The 14,785-nt window shown below is 43.3% G+C and overlaps 1 protein-coding gene across 8 annotated transcripts in view; it reads left to right on the forward strand.

The window, feature by feature from the left end:
* The window catches only part of SSX2IP (SSX family member 2 interacting protein), a 40,615-nt gene that overhangs the window by 4,385 nt on the left and 21,445 nt on the right, over nucleotides 1-14,785 (forward strand). For 2 of the 8 annotated variants that reach the window (XM_050712374.1, XM_035538067.2), the window contains 2 exons: nucleotides 403-591; nucleotides 1,663-1,870. The gene's annotated coding sequence lies outside the window, so the exon portion shown is untranslated. Of the gene's footprint in view, nucleotides 1-402; nucleotides 592-1,662; nucleotides 1,871-8,012; nucleotides 8,421-13,643; nucleotides 13,810-14,034; nucleotides 14,352-14,785 lie in introns of those variants that run through there. The other 6 variants (XM_035538072.2, XM_035538066.2, XM_050712375.1 and 3 more) reach the window with 5 other exon arrangements.

Raw genomic sequence — 14,785 nt, forward strand, 5'->3', positions numbered from 1 at the left:
AAACAGATATTAAAAATAGTGGACATCTGGTTAATAACCTTCAGGCTTGGGTACATCAGGAAATGAATGGTTTGCCTGTGTATTTGCCGTTTGTTGGCACAAAGAAGCAACACAGCTCATCAGCCCCTCCTTTTGGGGCTGCGGGCGCTGATCAGCGAATCTTGGAGACTGAAGCGGGCCCAGGGGCTGCCTCCCTCTGGGGCAGGGCCGCTCCAGCAGTCTGTTCCTGAGCACTTCATTTGGTTTAATTTTAAATAACTCTGTCAGTGTGGCTGCCTCTGGGAGCCTCGGTTCATTAAGTCCATTAGTGCAATTAGGGATTTGACACAGCAGGCCACTTGAAAAACATTAGTCCAAAGGGCGCTTCACTGGCAGTTGATGTGGCTCCTCCGTTACTTGCAGACTCCATGGGGAAGGCTGCGTGAGTGAAATGGGGATGCTGGAAAATGTGGTGGATCCTGGAGGGATGACCTCCGCTACGAGAAGACCAGGCCATGCTGATAGGAGGGGATGTGCTCCTGCGCTTCCCCACTTTGAAAGCTGTCATGTCTCCCCATGGCGTCAGGCTGAGCCATCGCACCATGGGGAAAGGTACAATCTCCATGCTGTCCTGCGAGTAACCTTCTGCTGCATCAGAGGACAGTCGGTGCAGCTAGAGGGAAAGTCGCTTCTCAGGGAAAGATTGATGGTGTACACTAAAGCTGCTATGGGAATGTTGTCTGGCTTCGGACAACTAGTTTTTGCTTGATGATGTGGGAGATGATCGTGATCCTCTTTTAAATTTCAGTATGGAATAATGTAAGACAGCATCTCTTGATGCCAGTGAGAAATGAGCCTATTTATGCTAGACAGAATTTAGGCATGGAAAACCAGCATATCCATATGCTGCACAGTGTTATGCCACACTCCCTACGTACTTTTCTAGTTAGTTCCTTATAATTCAATATGCTCCAAGCAGGGGCAAGCTGTGCTGCATTTCTGGTGTTTGTGCAGACAGAAAATTCTGTTACAGGTATAAAGCTGCCAAAGCCACAACTTGCTCATCACACGTGCCACACCATCCATTGCTGCATGCTGGGGAGGCACGAGGTGTGTCAGGAGTGCTTTGGCAAAGGTCCCTGCAGGGGGCTTTTGGACACTGGGAAAGGGACAGGAGAGCCACATCCAGCTACACCTGCGGGTTATTTTGGGGACCAAGGTACGCCAGGTTGGGTTGGCAGTACCCAACAAAGTGCTGTTGCCCGTGTGTCAGCCTTGCCAGGGCAGAGGGGAAGAGCTCAGCATTCCTGACTGCTGATTTGGGGCTTGCCACTGATGGCAAGAGGGTGACTCTAGCTGTCAGCCAGAATCAAAGGGAGCTACACAAATACTGCAAGGTCTCAAAAAAAAAAAGGGAGCTGTCTTACCTGCAGGTGAGCCCTGGTTTGCAGCCAGTGCCTCACGGGCATGGCTGCTGCCCCTGCACAGAGGCACCTGAAAGATCAGGTGAAGTTTCTGACTGCAAATGCTATAATTAAAATGTAAATATTAGCATTTCCTAGTCAATAAAAATTCCTTAGGAAGACGTGTCTTATGAAATAACTTTAAAAAGAAGTTGCACACACACAAAAAAAAAGGTCTGACAGCGCATTAATAGGATATTTATTTCTCTGTTTCACTTAGTTGAAAATACTGCAGTAAAGCTTAGTTCCTAAAAATGTGTGGACTGCTGCTGTTGGATTGCCATCAGCCAGGCTCGCGCAGGAGCAGATGGTCGTGGACGGCTGCATCTCCCGTTGCCATGGGAAAGGGCCTCAGCTCAGCGAGTGCTCGGTAATGGCTTCTGAACTCATCCCTCTTCATACTGGAAAAAATGCTGGGGGGACAGAAGGTAAAATGATAATAGCATCAGAGCTTGTGGGATGTAGTTTTTGTCGGTTTTATTTTACAGCTGTGCGACGTCCATGTTTGTCTTTGAATTTTTTGGTCAGATGTAACCCTTCCATTTGTATTGCACTTCTGACCACAGTGATGCTGGGATGGGCAGGGGATAGATTCTGCCCAGATCCAGCAACAGGGAGAGCATCGCCAAGAAAATGGGTTTGATGAGGAGAGTTGTTTGCTGCAACTGAGCAGGCACGTGGACATAACTTCTTTCTATTAATCCAGAAGCGTTTCCTTGAGCCAGTGCCAGTATAGTATATGACCAAGTTCAGCATCATTATGTCGCACATTTATGTCCTTTCATTTTGCTGTGTTCAGCAATCTCCAGCTTTGCCCTAGTTTCACAGGGTTCTTAGTTGTACTGAAAATGTTTGCCCCTAGCATCATAGTAACATCTTGCTAAGCGAACAGTAATGACAAGGAAAATTACACTCTGCAGATAAACTTGACCATGAGAGTTTAAACTGCATAAAAATTAAAGTATTTGAGGTAAAATTTAATGTAATCACAGCTGAAATGCAGGGCTGCAAAGAAAGAAAATAAGAGTTTGGAGCCATCTTCGCAGCCTATGTTTTTGTGGAAAAAACTTCTACAGTTATCAAAGATTCCAGGAAAACAAACTGTTCATATGCCAGTCTTAACTTTGGGATATTTTACTAGGTTGCTCTTAAATTATTTACCTCTATCAAATTAGTAGAAGAGTACATTTTACTCTAATATCAGCTCCTGAGAAACAGTATGCTATACAAGAAACTATTTATTTTAATTGCTGCAGCTTATTAAGATATGATCTTAAAAAGCTTTTAAATATGAAGAGTGTGTACATTGATTTATTATAGCAGCAGGATGATGTGTATGCTTTTAATTCTTGGAAAAGTCTGGTCATCTTACGGGATCTGCATACATCTCTGAAATAATGCTAAAATTAATTTGTATACTGATGGACTGCTGATTTTTATTTGCTCATCAGTTGTTTTTTGGTAAATATTTTTAAGGCTATTTACTCTCTAGATGCCTTTCATCAGTCCTCTATAGAGTTAGAGAGAAAAGTCTGTAACCATTTTAATCTGTTTCCCCAAATCTGACTCACATATAGTGTCTAAAAATGTTATTCAGCACTATTCAGAATTATCCACAAGTCTATACAGAGAGTTATGGCTATACCTGTTTAAAAGGATGCCTAACCTTCAAACTCTATACTTAGAAGGTGCTCTGTGGCAGAGACTGGGTTTTTGTATGCAGAGGGGATGCTGGTAATGAAGAAAGTCATAGCTTCTGTAGAAGTCATTAGGCACACAGCCAAACTCAAATCTTACAGTCCTCCTCCAGGCTATGCTTGTGAAACTCAGAGTTATTTTAATTATATTGTTTCTTTCAGTAGATTTTAGAGGGAGAGAATTGTGCTGTTTTCCTTCATTGACTACTTTTTCAGTCTTGGAGGCCAAGTAAAGAATCACTGATGGTTAATTAATTTCCACAGAATCTTCTCCTATCCACTTTCACGTGTTTTTTGTTTGTACTCATTTTAGGGCTAGGACTGCGATTCAGAGCACTGAGCTGGCACAGACTGATGCTTGCAGAGTAGGGTTAAAGTTCTCCAAGCTATTGTTGATTTAATACAGTTATTTCAGTTACTATTTACTGCCACTGCCGAACTCACATGGCCTTTTGCTGCTCAAGAGACACTCAGGATGGGAGTAGACAGGGTAAAGATGATCTTCAGGAGAGAAAGCCAGTGGCAGAGCTCTGTGAAGAGTCTTTCACAAAATTTGTCTTTTTTTCTGAATGATCTGAAACCTGCATCACCAGTTTCAGTCAGAACTAAGTCAATGGCAGATCTCCCACTGACTTCAAAGCAGCAAGTTCTGGCATTTAGGGGAAAATCACTGTGAAGAATAATGATGCAATATAAACACTTCTGTTACAAATGCAGAATGTAAATAACACTCTTTTATAGTATTTATTTAAATCCCCAGGCACTGGTGGAAAACAGGTCTCCAAATAACCTAAATAGTTTGGCACATTAAACTCTCAGCCTTTACAAATATTGGTAGTGTTTCAAAGAATGCATTTTTAAGTGAGCAGTAAAGAGCAATTAGGCATGTAATTGTTGTTTTAGAGACTTAATCCAATTCCCACTGCAGTCAGTGGAAGGCTTTACATTTACTTCAGTGTGGACCAACTTGGGACATTTGAAGAGCATGAAGGACAAAGAAGGGGACGTGGAGGGGAAATCTGTACAAAATCAGAATTCAGAATTTACAGAGTCTACATAAAATACATACATTTGAGATAGCAGCAGCAATCTTTTATTAGCAGAAAGCATCTACTAACCACAACAGAACAAGATTCTCCCACCCCTCTATGCTATGTCCCTGCTGTCACTTGACTGCCATGTAATTAAATTAAAGGGCTGAAACCTCTTCTGAACTTCCTGAAAAAGTTTACTCAGTTTTTCTCCATCAGATGTCACGACACACAATTTTAATTAATTGTCTTTCTGTATTTGGCAGGTAACACAAACTTGTTTCCCCCAGTATAGCACCATCTCATTCAGAGCATTTTGTTTGTGCAGAAATGAGACTGCAGCAGCTGCCTTTGTCATTACCAGGTTAGGGTCAAGTTCATTGCTTTAGCTGAAATCCAAATGGAATAGCAGTAGATGGATGTAAATGAGCTCCTTGGAGGTCTGCTGGAGTAAAAATCCCCATCCTTTCCCTTTCCCTTTTTCCTTTTTTTTTTCTTTTTTTTTTTTCCTTTTTTTTTTTCTTTCTTTTTTCTTTTCTTTTTCATTTCCCGTGTTCTTCAGTTCTGCAAGGAGCTGGTGAGCCAGAAGCAGCAGGCTGTCAGGGACTGGTCTCCCATGTAATGGGTATTACGGTGATGAGTCTGATGTGAACGGAAGCTCTCCATTCATTGGCCTTTAAATGCATGATTTAAAGGTGAGCGTCTAAAACCAAACATGAAAAAACACTTCTTGAAGTCTTCAGTCAGGCTGGGAAGAAGTGATATAAAGCTACACAATCCAGTGATAATTTCGCTGATACAAATGATAGCTTGTGAGGAGGCATGATGCAACTCACTTCAGTGATATGGCAAAGACACGTATCCGAGGCTATAGAGCAACCAAAGCGTTACATCTGGTGATGCACACAGCAGCACCCAGACCTTCCTCCGGCCACCCAGGGGAGCCACCCGCAGCACGGCTGCCATGCCGTGTTCCAGCGGGGTCGACCTCAGCTCAAGAAGAGGGCCTTCAGACCAAGCGCGTTTGCGCCAGGGCCCACGAAGCCCTCTCCACAGTTTCTTCAGGCCAGCGACAACACGGCCGCAGGGGTTAACCTTTTAATTACTGGAGTTTATAAACTGTATTTTGCTGTGTTGGCTGAGCGGCAATTACACCCCATCCTCAGGGAGATGCGCTGCTTCCCGCAGCGGGCGGCCGGGCAGGGAAATGGCGGCGGCGCAGCGCGGTGCCTGGCGGGCCCCCACCTCGCCGCCTGGCCGCTGGATGCCGCTCTTGTTCCACCGAAAGGCAGGGCCCCGGCCTGGCTGTCACGGCCCCTGTCAGAGCAGCTTCCCTAGCGCCAGCACGTGCAACTCGCTGCAGAGAAGAGGTTATATTTGAAATTATTTATGGCTTTTACTGCGTCTGCTCACCAGGGCTCGCAGCACCGAGCCCTCCCTTCGCAGCCCGGGCAGCCTGGCCCCGGCTGCTGACTGCGGAGAAGCGATCGCAAATCCCGCAGGGTGCTGAGGAGACAGTCAGGAAGACCTAATGTAGTCCCAAAGCTGGGAAAAACAACACTAACGCTGGCTCCCCGTACCCCCAGGCCTCTCATGTCCCACCAGCCGAGGGCCTCTTTCGGCACTGAGTCGTGTGTCTTCTCGCTGGGAGAAAGCAGTGTTGGGAAAAAAGCAGATTTTTCTTTAAATGAGTGTTTTTGTGTTATCTTGCTCATTAAAGCCTTTTTACTGTTCTTAACGTGTAGGAATGTGTGTATGTGTTTGACTCCAGGCCAGTTCTGCCCAGCTGCAGAGTCATGGATACGGATCACCGAATTCCTCGCTCTCTGCGCAGCTGAGCCTGCAGCTCCTCAAGATTTGCAATGTCTCTGAGCCCCCAGAAAGACACTGCAGATGCAGGACCTGGTGCTGAGGTGTTCCCAGGGGTGCACTGCAGCCCACTGGAAGACAAGGGCTTTTCTTCCACCTTTGTGTTACGTTGCAGGGTGTAGCACAGCCCCAAAGCCTCCATCCTTTTGTGTCCTGTGACACTGAACCTGTGTGAGTATTACTTCACACTGGTGCTTTCTGTGATTAAGTTCCCATGCTTTTCCCTCTCCTGGAGACAGCTCTCCTACTGCTGGTGCTGGGGGAAGAGTTAGTTGTTCCTCACTCAGGTTCTCTAGCTGTGATCCCAGAGGCCATCAGCTCCAGCAAGAGGTGAAGATGGTGACTGCAGGCAGTGGTACCTTGAATTGTCTTCTCTAAAACTTTGCATTAAATCAGACAGCTATTTTACATACCAGCACCTTGCAGTAGCACTCTTAAAATAAGTTTTTCCTTTTCCTGCAGGCAGTATAAAAGGGAAATTCATTTTTTTTCTTTTTTTTTTTTTTCCCCTTCCTCTCGTGAAATGTACACACATCTCTATTCCTTCTTTTGGCAATTTCACACATGCACATGCTAGATGTCTGAAATTAAAATCAACCTTACTTTATTCCAGATGAGGGGTCCATAACTTCATTTTATAATTTCCTTTCAAAATCCACTAAGTGTACTTTAGTCACCAGGGAAAGGTGACTATGTCGTCTCTGCGGGGACAGACAAAAATGATAGTATAATTTCTGATCAAGTCTAAGACAAGTCTCTCATGGTTCATATTTTTTCTTTTGCAATTTCCAGAAGTTCAAGTAATTTTGATATGAAAACAAAACCTCTTCTCTCATGTTTCCTGATATTAGTTCTCTTTTTTTTTTATTTTTTCAAAAAAGTGTTTTTTCACTGTGGGTTCCTTCTATGCTCAACCAAAGCTGTTTAAACAGGTTTCTTTGGCTTCATTTTGAGAGAACTCTTGAGCTGTTTGTAAATCTGAGTGTGCTGTGTAGAATGACAGTGACCAAAGGCGTGTATAAGGCAGCTATTACCATCCCCATCCCACAACACCCAACCTAAGATACTGTTTCTCCAGCCTTTCAAAGAAATAAGGCTATGAGTGGGCTGTTGTGGCGTTTGCTGGAATGCAACCCATGACACCAGTTTTACAAAAATGACTTCACTTAAGGATGTTTTTCAAGGTCTGTTTGTTTGTCTCAATCTGTTTTTAAAGCAGTTCACTCTATATCTTCAAATAACAGAAAACCTTTCTTAAGCTATTACCCAGGAGAGCACTAAGAACAAGTTACTCACAGTTGTCTTTCCAGTTACAGACAGAGAGCTATTATACTAGCAGCATTTGTGATGCTTAAACTGTGTAGGTATGAGTGAATGAGAAGTTTCCTCGAGTAGGTTTCAGATTACGAACTAAGGAGAAAACAACTCATGGTACAAGGATTTTGTCATTATCTTTAAACATTTAGATTTTAAAGTATTTTACTTCCCTTTTGGTTTTGTCCTTGCTTCTCTTGGAGGCACAGCATGCAGGAGGCATGCCACCTCCTTTCTGTAGTGGCAGCATGTCTTGGCAGAGTTAAGAGATACTGCTCCTTCCCATATTGTTTCCCTTAAAACTTATTTTTATCAGTAAGTTATTTTATTTTAAAATATTAATTTGAATACGGCATTTTTGTAAATTAGTTTCCTTTCAGCTGTTGATCTCTTCTGGCATTTACTTTTTTTCTGTCTGGATAACAGTACTTCTGCATGTGAAGTTTGGCGTACATCATGTACATCAGCATTGCTAGACTGAGCACTATAGATAAAATTGTTTTCTTATACTTTTGCTGAGCTCATCCTAAAATGAAAAAAGGGATTTTGATTTAAGTGACTTCAAGTGGTAAACTCTCCCTAGCTCAGACTACACTTCAGTGGCATGACATGAAGCACCCCTCTCCAGAGAGGCATCATTTGAAACTAGTTGCAGCTGAGGACACTTAAAAACAGGAGTATCAGCTGTGTTCACAGTGGATAACTGCTGTTTAATTACTCTGCAAGCTAGTCACAGACCAGCTGAAGAGACACAGGGCTGAAATCCTTATGTTATGTTGGCTTACTGACATTTTGAATTACTTTGTGGGCCTCACACTGAAAGGACTGTACTGCAGTGAAATATGATTCTAGAAATTTTATTTTCCTAAATCTTTTCACTGCATGGTTGGTAGTGGCACTAGGTAAAAGCTTTAATTCTTCTTTTCTGACATTTGTGTAATTCCTTTGCAGTCAATAAATGATGCTGCAGTTAATTTCCTCATTGAAGTAGGACATTTGTACTTGCATGCAGTTTCACTCCTGATAGCTCCTAGGTCATGCTGCTTCATAGGAGTGGAAAATGAATGGTAAGTTTGTGTGAGAGAGTTAGGAGCATATTTCTACTGGCATTTAATTTTTTATGATCTGAAATTGGAGCCAAGAAAATAAATTACACCTCTTGGTTGGGAAATGGACTCCCCTGAAAAAGCACTTAATACTTTGATGCCTCAGTTCCCATATGTTTAATATTATAATCAAACTCCTGCTCCTTTTTCATCTGATAACCCATCAGAGTTTTTGTTTTTGCATGCTACGTTGGGGGCTGAACAATGACACAGACATGTTTATTTGCTGATAGTGAGTCTTGTTTTCATGACTTGGGAGGGGGCAGGTAAACCAGAGACTGATTCTGTGGGTGCCACAATTCATTCTTCATTTACCACTTTCCCCCCAAATGCTATTTTGGTGTTTTTCACAAGCCATGTGGGAGCTTCTCTTCACTTTCCCGATGCTACTTTTTGTTCTTCCTCTTTATAACACATTACAACAATTACAAGTGTTCTGGATGCCGTAGTATTTGGTAATGCCATTTGCTCAAATATCTCAGCAGCTATCCCAATGAAGAAGAACAGTTAATCATGCCAGATTCAGTGATGTTTAGCCCTACCTATAGTAGTATTTAATAAGTATAAGGTATTGAACAAACGTTTGCAAAGCTTTTTCAGATAGAGATTGAAGCAGGCATACAAAATATTGTGCATATTCTCTGAAGATGGTGTATGTATAGCAGAGGAAAGGGTGTAAAGAAGAACAACTGTTTTATGGTATGAGTTGCTATTAGGTGCTATGATCAACATTTTTCATGAAGTATCTCTGCATCACTGTAGCCCTTCAACATAGTTGAATTGAGTGGCATTGTCTGTGCTGCTCCTTACTTCACAGAAATAGTCCCTTGAACTAGAAATAATCTAAAAGATTTCAGAAGTGAGCCTGAGTTACTGCAGGCATTGTAGCCGTGTGCTGTTTTCTCCTCCTCCAAAGGACTTTGGGATAAATCGAGTAAAAGGCTTTGATGACTGCAAGCAAGGTGCTTAACACAGCTTACTTGGTATCTATCTCTCAGAATGGAAAGCAAAATTTGGGTGCCTCTATCATGTATCATAGATGAGGTGGGTGTCTACTCCCTTATTTACCTGAGATGTCATTAAATAGAAACCTGAAGCGACGCTGCAGAGAAAAATGTGAGGGTGAGCTCCATGAAAGAGATGAGTGATATAATGCCTCACTGATACTAAAATTGGGAAGTCCCATTCCCTTCCCTGTCTTTCTTTGCTTTCTCTCCTCCCTGGGTTATCTTGTACCGGCTCTAGCATATGCAAATCCTCTGTGAGCCAACTCACTCACTAAGCTGTTGGAACACTAGCCCAGAAAAAAAAAGCAGATATTTTTCTGTAGAATTAGTGAGCTGATCTAACTCAGCTGAGGGTGCAATCAAAAACTGGGCAAGCACAAAAGCATAACAGTGTAGGCAAATTTGTGGAGAATGCGTGAACTTTGGGAGCAGTTGGCTAAGTGACATTGTATCATACCATGAAGTGCTCTTGTTCAAAAGTTGTGGCTGTAATTTCTTTGCTGTGGAGTCAGCATCCATCTTGCGTTGCACCTTCTTGGATCCCTGATGCTTAGTTTGCTCTCTGTGGTACTGCTTCAGCACAAAGGCTTAGGGGAGGATGCTATCACCAGGCAGCAACAGCTCATCCCGTGGATATTTTTGTGAATGTTGGTGTGTGCTAAGTCGGTCAACCCCCTGGGGAAGGATAGGCATCTTCTTATCTAGCTTTTATTATCTAACAAGGATTAGCCAGAAATCTCACAGTCCAAGTGCAAGAGGCAGAGGGACATTGAATATCTTTCAGACAGTGGGCCAAGTTGCTGTCATGTTAGTGGGGCACGGAGAGAGAGGACAGTCTGGATCACATAGGTGGACTGCAGTATGTAAAGTACACCTAAAATCCTGCTGTAGGTGTCTCCATCTTCAGAGTTGTCTGTGACCACAGTGCCTCCAATGAGCCCTGCACAGGTAGATGTACCTGGTATCTCATTGCATGACTGGAGCTTTTAATATGTGAACAGCAACCAAGGGCAGAACTTGAAACGCTTGCCAGTGCACAGCACAACCCAAAGCCTGGCTTATGAGGTTATTTTTATGCATCTCCACAAAAGAGACGTAAAAGCCCTGTGAGCTGGGCTTTGTTGAGACACACAGTTCTTACACTGAGGGACAATAAAGGCGTCGCAGGCTGCCACTGGTCTATTGCATAACAGGATCAGACATTTTAATGAGCTTCTGGTAGTCAATGGTTCATCAGCCCTCCTGACTGGTAATGAAGCAGGACACTGCTATAGAAACCGCTCTAGCAAACAGCATTTTTGAATGTACTTAAGAAGATGAGTTTGAATTGAAATGCAAGCACAATGTGGATCAGTCCATCTCTTTCTGAATTGTAGGAGCCTCTTTGCTCTCTTGTCCATGTTACAGTTTAATCCTGCTTGAATTTAAGTTTATAGAGGCACTTTTTGTATTCCATTTCACAAAGCATCCATTTTCCCCTGGTTCTTTAATATCTTTCCCATTATAATTCTTAATCCCACTTCTTTTTAAGCAAAGTATTACAAAGAAGAAAGGATAAATACATTTTATAAATTTCTCTAATATTTTTTCTATAAGCTATATTTATAAAAGAAATAGGCCTAAAATGAATTCTGAGGATAATGGTCTATATCGTGGAGAGGAACAGCGATGTAATAAAAGGTGTTTTTTTTTTTTAAGCTGCTAAATTATAAAGTGAGTCTTTGGATCACTCCATCAATTAGATTCAAGCAAACCTAAGTAAAGAAACTATAAATAGGAAAACAAAAAATTGTTTAAGGAGTTGTAGTCTTAAAATTTGTGTTACTGCCGAAGACCAGAAATCCATTACAGGATATTTACGATAAGTGTACTCAAGAGAGCACAAGAAATACCTGTTGTTGTCCTCTACCTTATCTCTTAAGAATGAAAATCTCCAAGGAGACCATACTTCACCTATACCAAAATCCTACCCAAATGCCACCTTGGTAATGAACCACTTTAAAAAAAAAGCGTGTTTTGATTCTTGCTGTGGTTTAGGTAGACTATGTTACACTGAATCGGTGCATTACAAATAAAAAAGTGTTGGGCTACAGTTTTTCATAAAGTAAACTTTGCTCTGACTCTTGCCTGAAAGTATCCCACAAAGACTTCTCCTTTCCTGGCCAGCCCTTAAAAAAAATAAATAAACAAAACCCAACCCATGATGCACAACCAAGTGCTTGGGGAGTTCTCTTTTGAATAGCACCAACTTCAGGAACAGCTGCTATGATCAAATGGACAAAGGGAATTCAGCAACACCCACACCATCTATTATCTTTCAAAGCTACAAGAGCTTAATCCTTCCCATCGACAATGTCTGTTGTCCCACTTGCCATTTTGACTAATGTATATTTGGTGTAAGTCTGCTTCCTCCTAAGAGTGCACCTGCAGCAAAGCTGCAGTGTAAAAGTCCAAAGTCTCTGCAATTAACCCGAGTCATAAAATAAAACATTTTTTTTTCTGCACTGTGAGGACTGATTTAGTATGAGCTAAACTTTAAAAAGAACATGTTGTTATTAAAAATATTTATTACTATTATTGCTAAGGCAGTAAAAGCCAAATCAACAATTGTTATTCCTGGAAGCACTGGGAGCGTGCTTCCTACACAGCAAGAATCAGTCAGTTTACTAGCCCTATAATAATTCTTTTTCATCTGCCTGGAGAAGTAATTATGGTCTGCCTCCAAGCAAGAGAAATGACCTTAATTCCAGTCCAGATGACAACAGTAAATTTCATCCCCGAGAGTTAAATTTTGGTGAGAACTTTGAAAGAATGGTTTTGACCTTATTCAGCATTTTTTCATTCTCAAGTTGAACTTTGAAAACCTGAAATATTGAATGCAAAAGAATCTGAAATCAGAACAAGCAGTGTGTAAGAGATGTAATGGGGTTTGTCAAAGCTGTGTTTGTTACAGGAAAACCTACAGGACTCATTTTCTTCTGAGATTCCATCCCTTGCTGTATGCCACATGTCATCACTGTTGCGATCCTATCAAGGAAAATGCAAATTTTTATTGATACAGCCAGTATTCTGCATTACCTCCTTCTTACATTGAAAATACGTAATAGTAGTCAATCTTTGCCAGCTTGGGTGAATAACTGAATTTATAAAAGAATATATATCTATATATAATCTATTAAAAATAAATCTTGTTCATCCTAATTGCTGCTATTTCTCTTTGATGGTAGCTTTCTAATTGAGAATTAGATATTGCAGGTATAAATATGCGTGATCACAGAATTTGGTGTACTTGGATATGAAGGTGGTAGATAGGAAGAAAAATCAATGAGGATGTGAGTGAAGGCTGAGGTCTTGCAAATCCAATAACAAAGGTAATCAAATGCTATTCTATTATTCAATAGATCGTGTCTATTCAATTAATTTTACTGAGTTCTATCAGGTAATTTTTGTTGAGATCCTCACAGATCAGGTAAGGTAATGCTAGATAATGTCACCTGAATAATCTCTTTGAGTGGGTTGAAGGGGAGATATGTAGGTGTTGTAGGCTGTAAAATTGGAGATGTGAATCCTTAAAGATCCCCTCCCACTCCTGGAATCTTTCAAAATATTTTATATTTGAAAGCAAAAAAAAAACTGGTCAAAGCAAAATATGTGGAAGATATGTAGGATTTCCTCATTCCCTTAAATAACATTATAAACTTATAATTCTTACAAGATAGCAATAGTATATGGCAGGATGGGATATGTACCTAGGTTTGTGGTTTATTGACATACATATTTACATACATACATACATATTTATTGATATATATATATATTAAATGCATGATCAAGTTGTGCCAGGGGATATTTAGATTGGATGTTAGGAATAATTTCTTCATAGAGAGGGTGGTTGAGCATGGAGGTATTTAAGGGACATGAACAAGGCACTAAGGACCATGGTTTCGTGGTGGGATGCGGTAGGTCAGGCCGATGGTTGGACTTGGTGGTCCTGAAGGACTTTCCTGAGTCGGTGACTCTGCGATCTCTGGGCAGCGAGGCGCTGCCAGACTGGCAGTTTTGGTGCTGCCCACCACCCCTCCTGCCAGAGGGGCTGTCATTTTTGTGGTGTCTGGACAAAATTTGCTTTTGGCAAGAGCCAGGAATTCCTGGTGTACACTCATTGCTCGAGTCAGCCTTTGCTTGGGACAGCACTGAACAACTCTTGAGATCAACTATGAAGGCTGAGACGCGATTTCGAGCCCTCCAGAAGAACAGCAGGTCACGGCGAGGTGCTCTGACGCTTTTATGTGCGGCTGCTGACATCAGCTGCGGGGACAAAGCGCAGCAGCACGCAGCCAAAGGTAAGGGCGAACATTCAGCGAAAGGCCGTCCGGAGCCGGGGGCCTGTGAAAGAGGACGGCGTCCCGGGCCGGGCGGCGGGCAGACACAGCCCCGGGGCCTCCCTCCGCGAGGCTCCCTCAGGTGCCGCCATGGCGCGGCCGCGGCGCGGCGGGGCGGGGCGGGCCGTTGGGGGGGTCTCCTGGCAACCGCGCGGCCAATGGGAGCGGCGGGGCTGCGTTAACCCCGCGGGGCCCGGCCCGTTGCGATCCGTGCCGTGCCGGAGCCGGCTCCCCCCCCGGCCTCTCTCCTCCTCCTCTTCCTCCTCCTCCTCCTCCTCCCCGCCGCCGCCGCCGTCGCCGCCGCAGCAGCAGCAGCAGGTGGTGCTCCGGCGGGCCCCTCCTCCTGCCCTGCCGCTCCTCGCCGGCCGTAACGGGCGCTCTGCGGCCGTTGGCGAGGCGGGGGCGGCGGTCCCGGTGCCGTGCTGGGCTCTGTGGGGCTGCGAGCAGCCGGTGCCCGGAGGGATAGAGCCGCAAGGCGTCTGCTGAGCCGAGCCCCGCGTCAGGTAAGAGGAGAGGCCGGCTGCGGTACCTTGGTTGTTTAAAATATCTTTATTTGCAGCAAAGCTCGGCTCAGGGTGAGGGTGGAATTGAAAGGCGAGATCTGCTCGTGTTGCTGCGCCCCTTATTTACGTGCCTGCTGGGCTGCCCGGGGAGCAGTCGCACAGGGCTCCCCCTCTGCGCTGCGAAACTATGGTAGGAATTCAGGAGTTTCAGGGCAATGACTTAAAATGGGAGGTATGCAGTGTAAAATGTGAATGCATGAGGTAATCCTTAATAGTAAACTTGGAAAGGAGACCTGGGGAAGTATTTGATGCTGTTAATGGAGATTTCAGATGATAGTAGTTAAGAAAAAAACGTGCTTTATATTTCAGGAGGGGAAACCCATAGTATTGATATTGGTCATCGTTTGGGTTGGAGAGAGCGTAGGAGAGGGGAA

This window comes from Cygnus atratus, chromosome 8 (assembly GCF_013377495.2).
Source record: "Cygnus atratus isolate AKBS03 ecotype Queensland, Australia chromosome 8, CAtr_DNAZoo_HiC_assembly, whole genome shotgun sequence".
Lineage (NCBI taxonomy): Eukaryota > Metazoa > Chordata > Aves > Anseriformes > Anatidae > Cygnus > Cygnus atratus.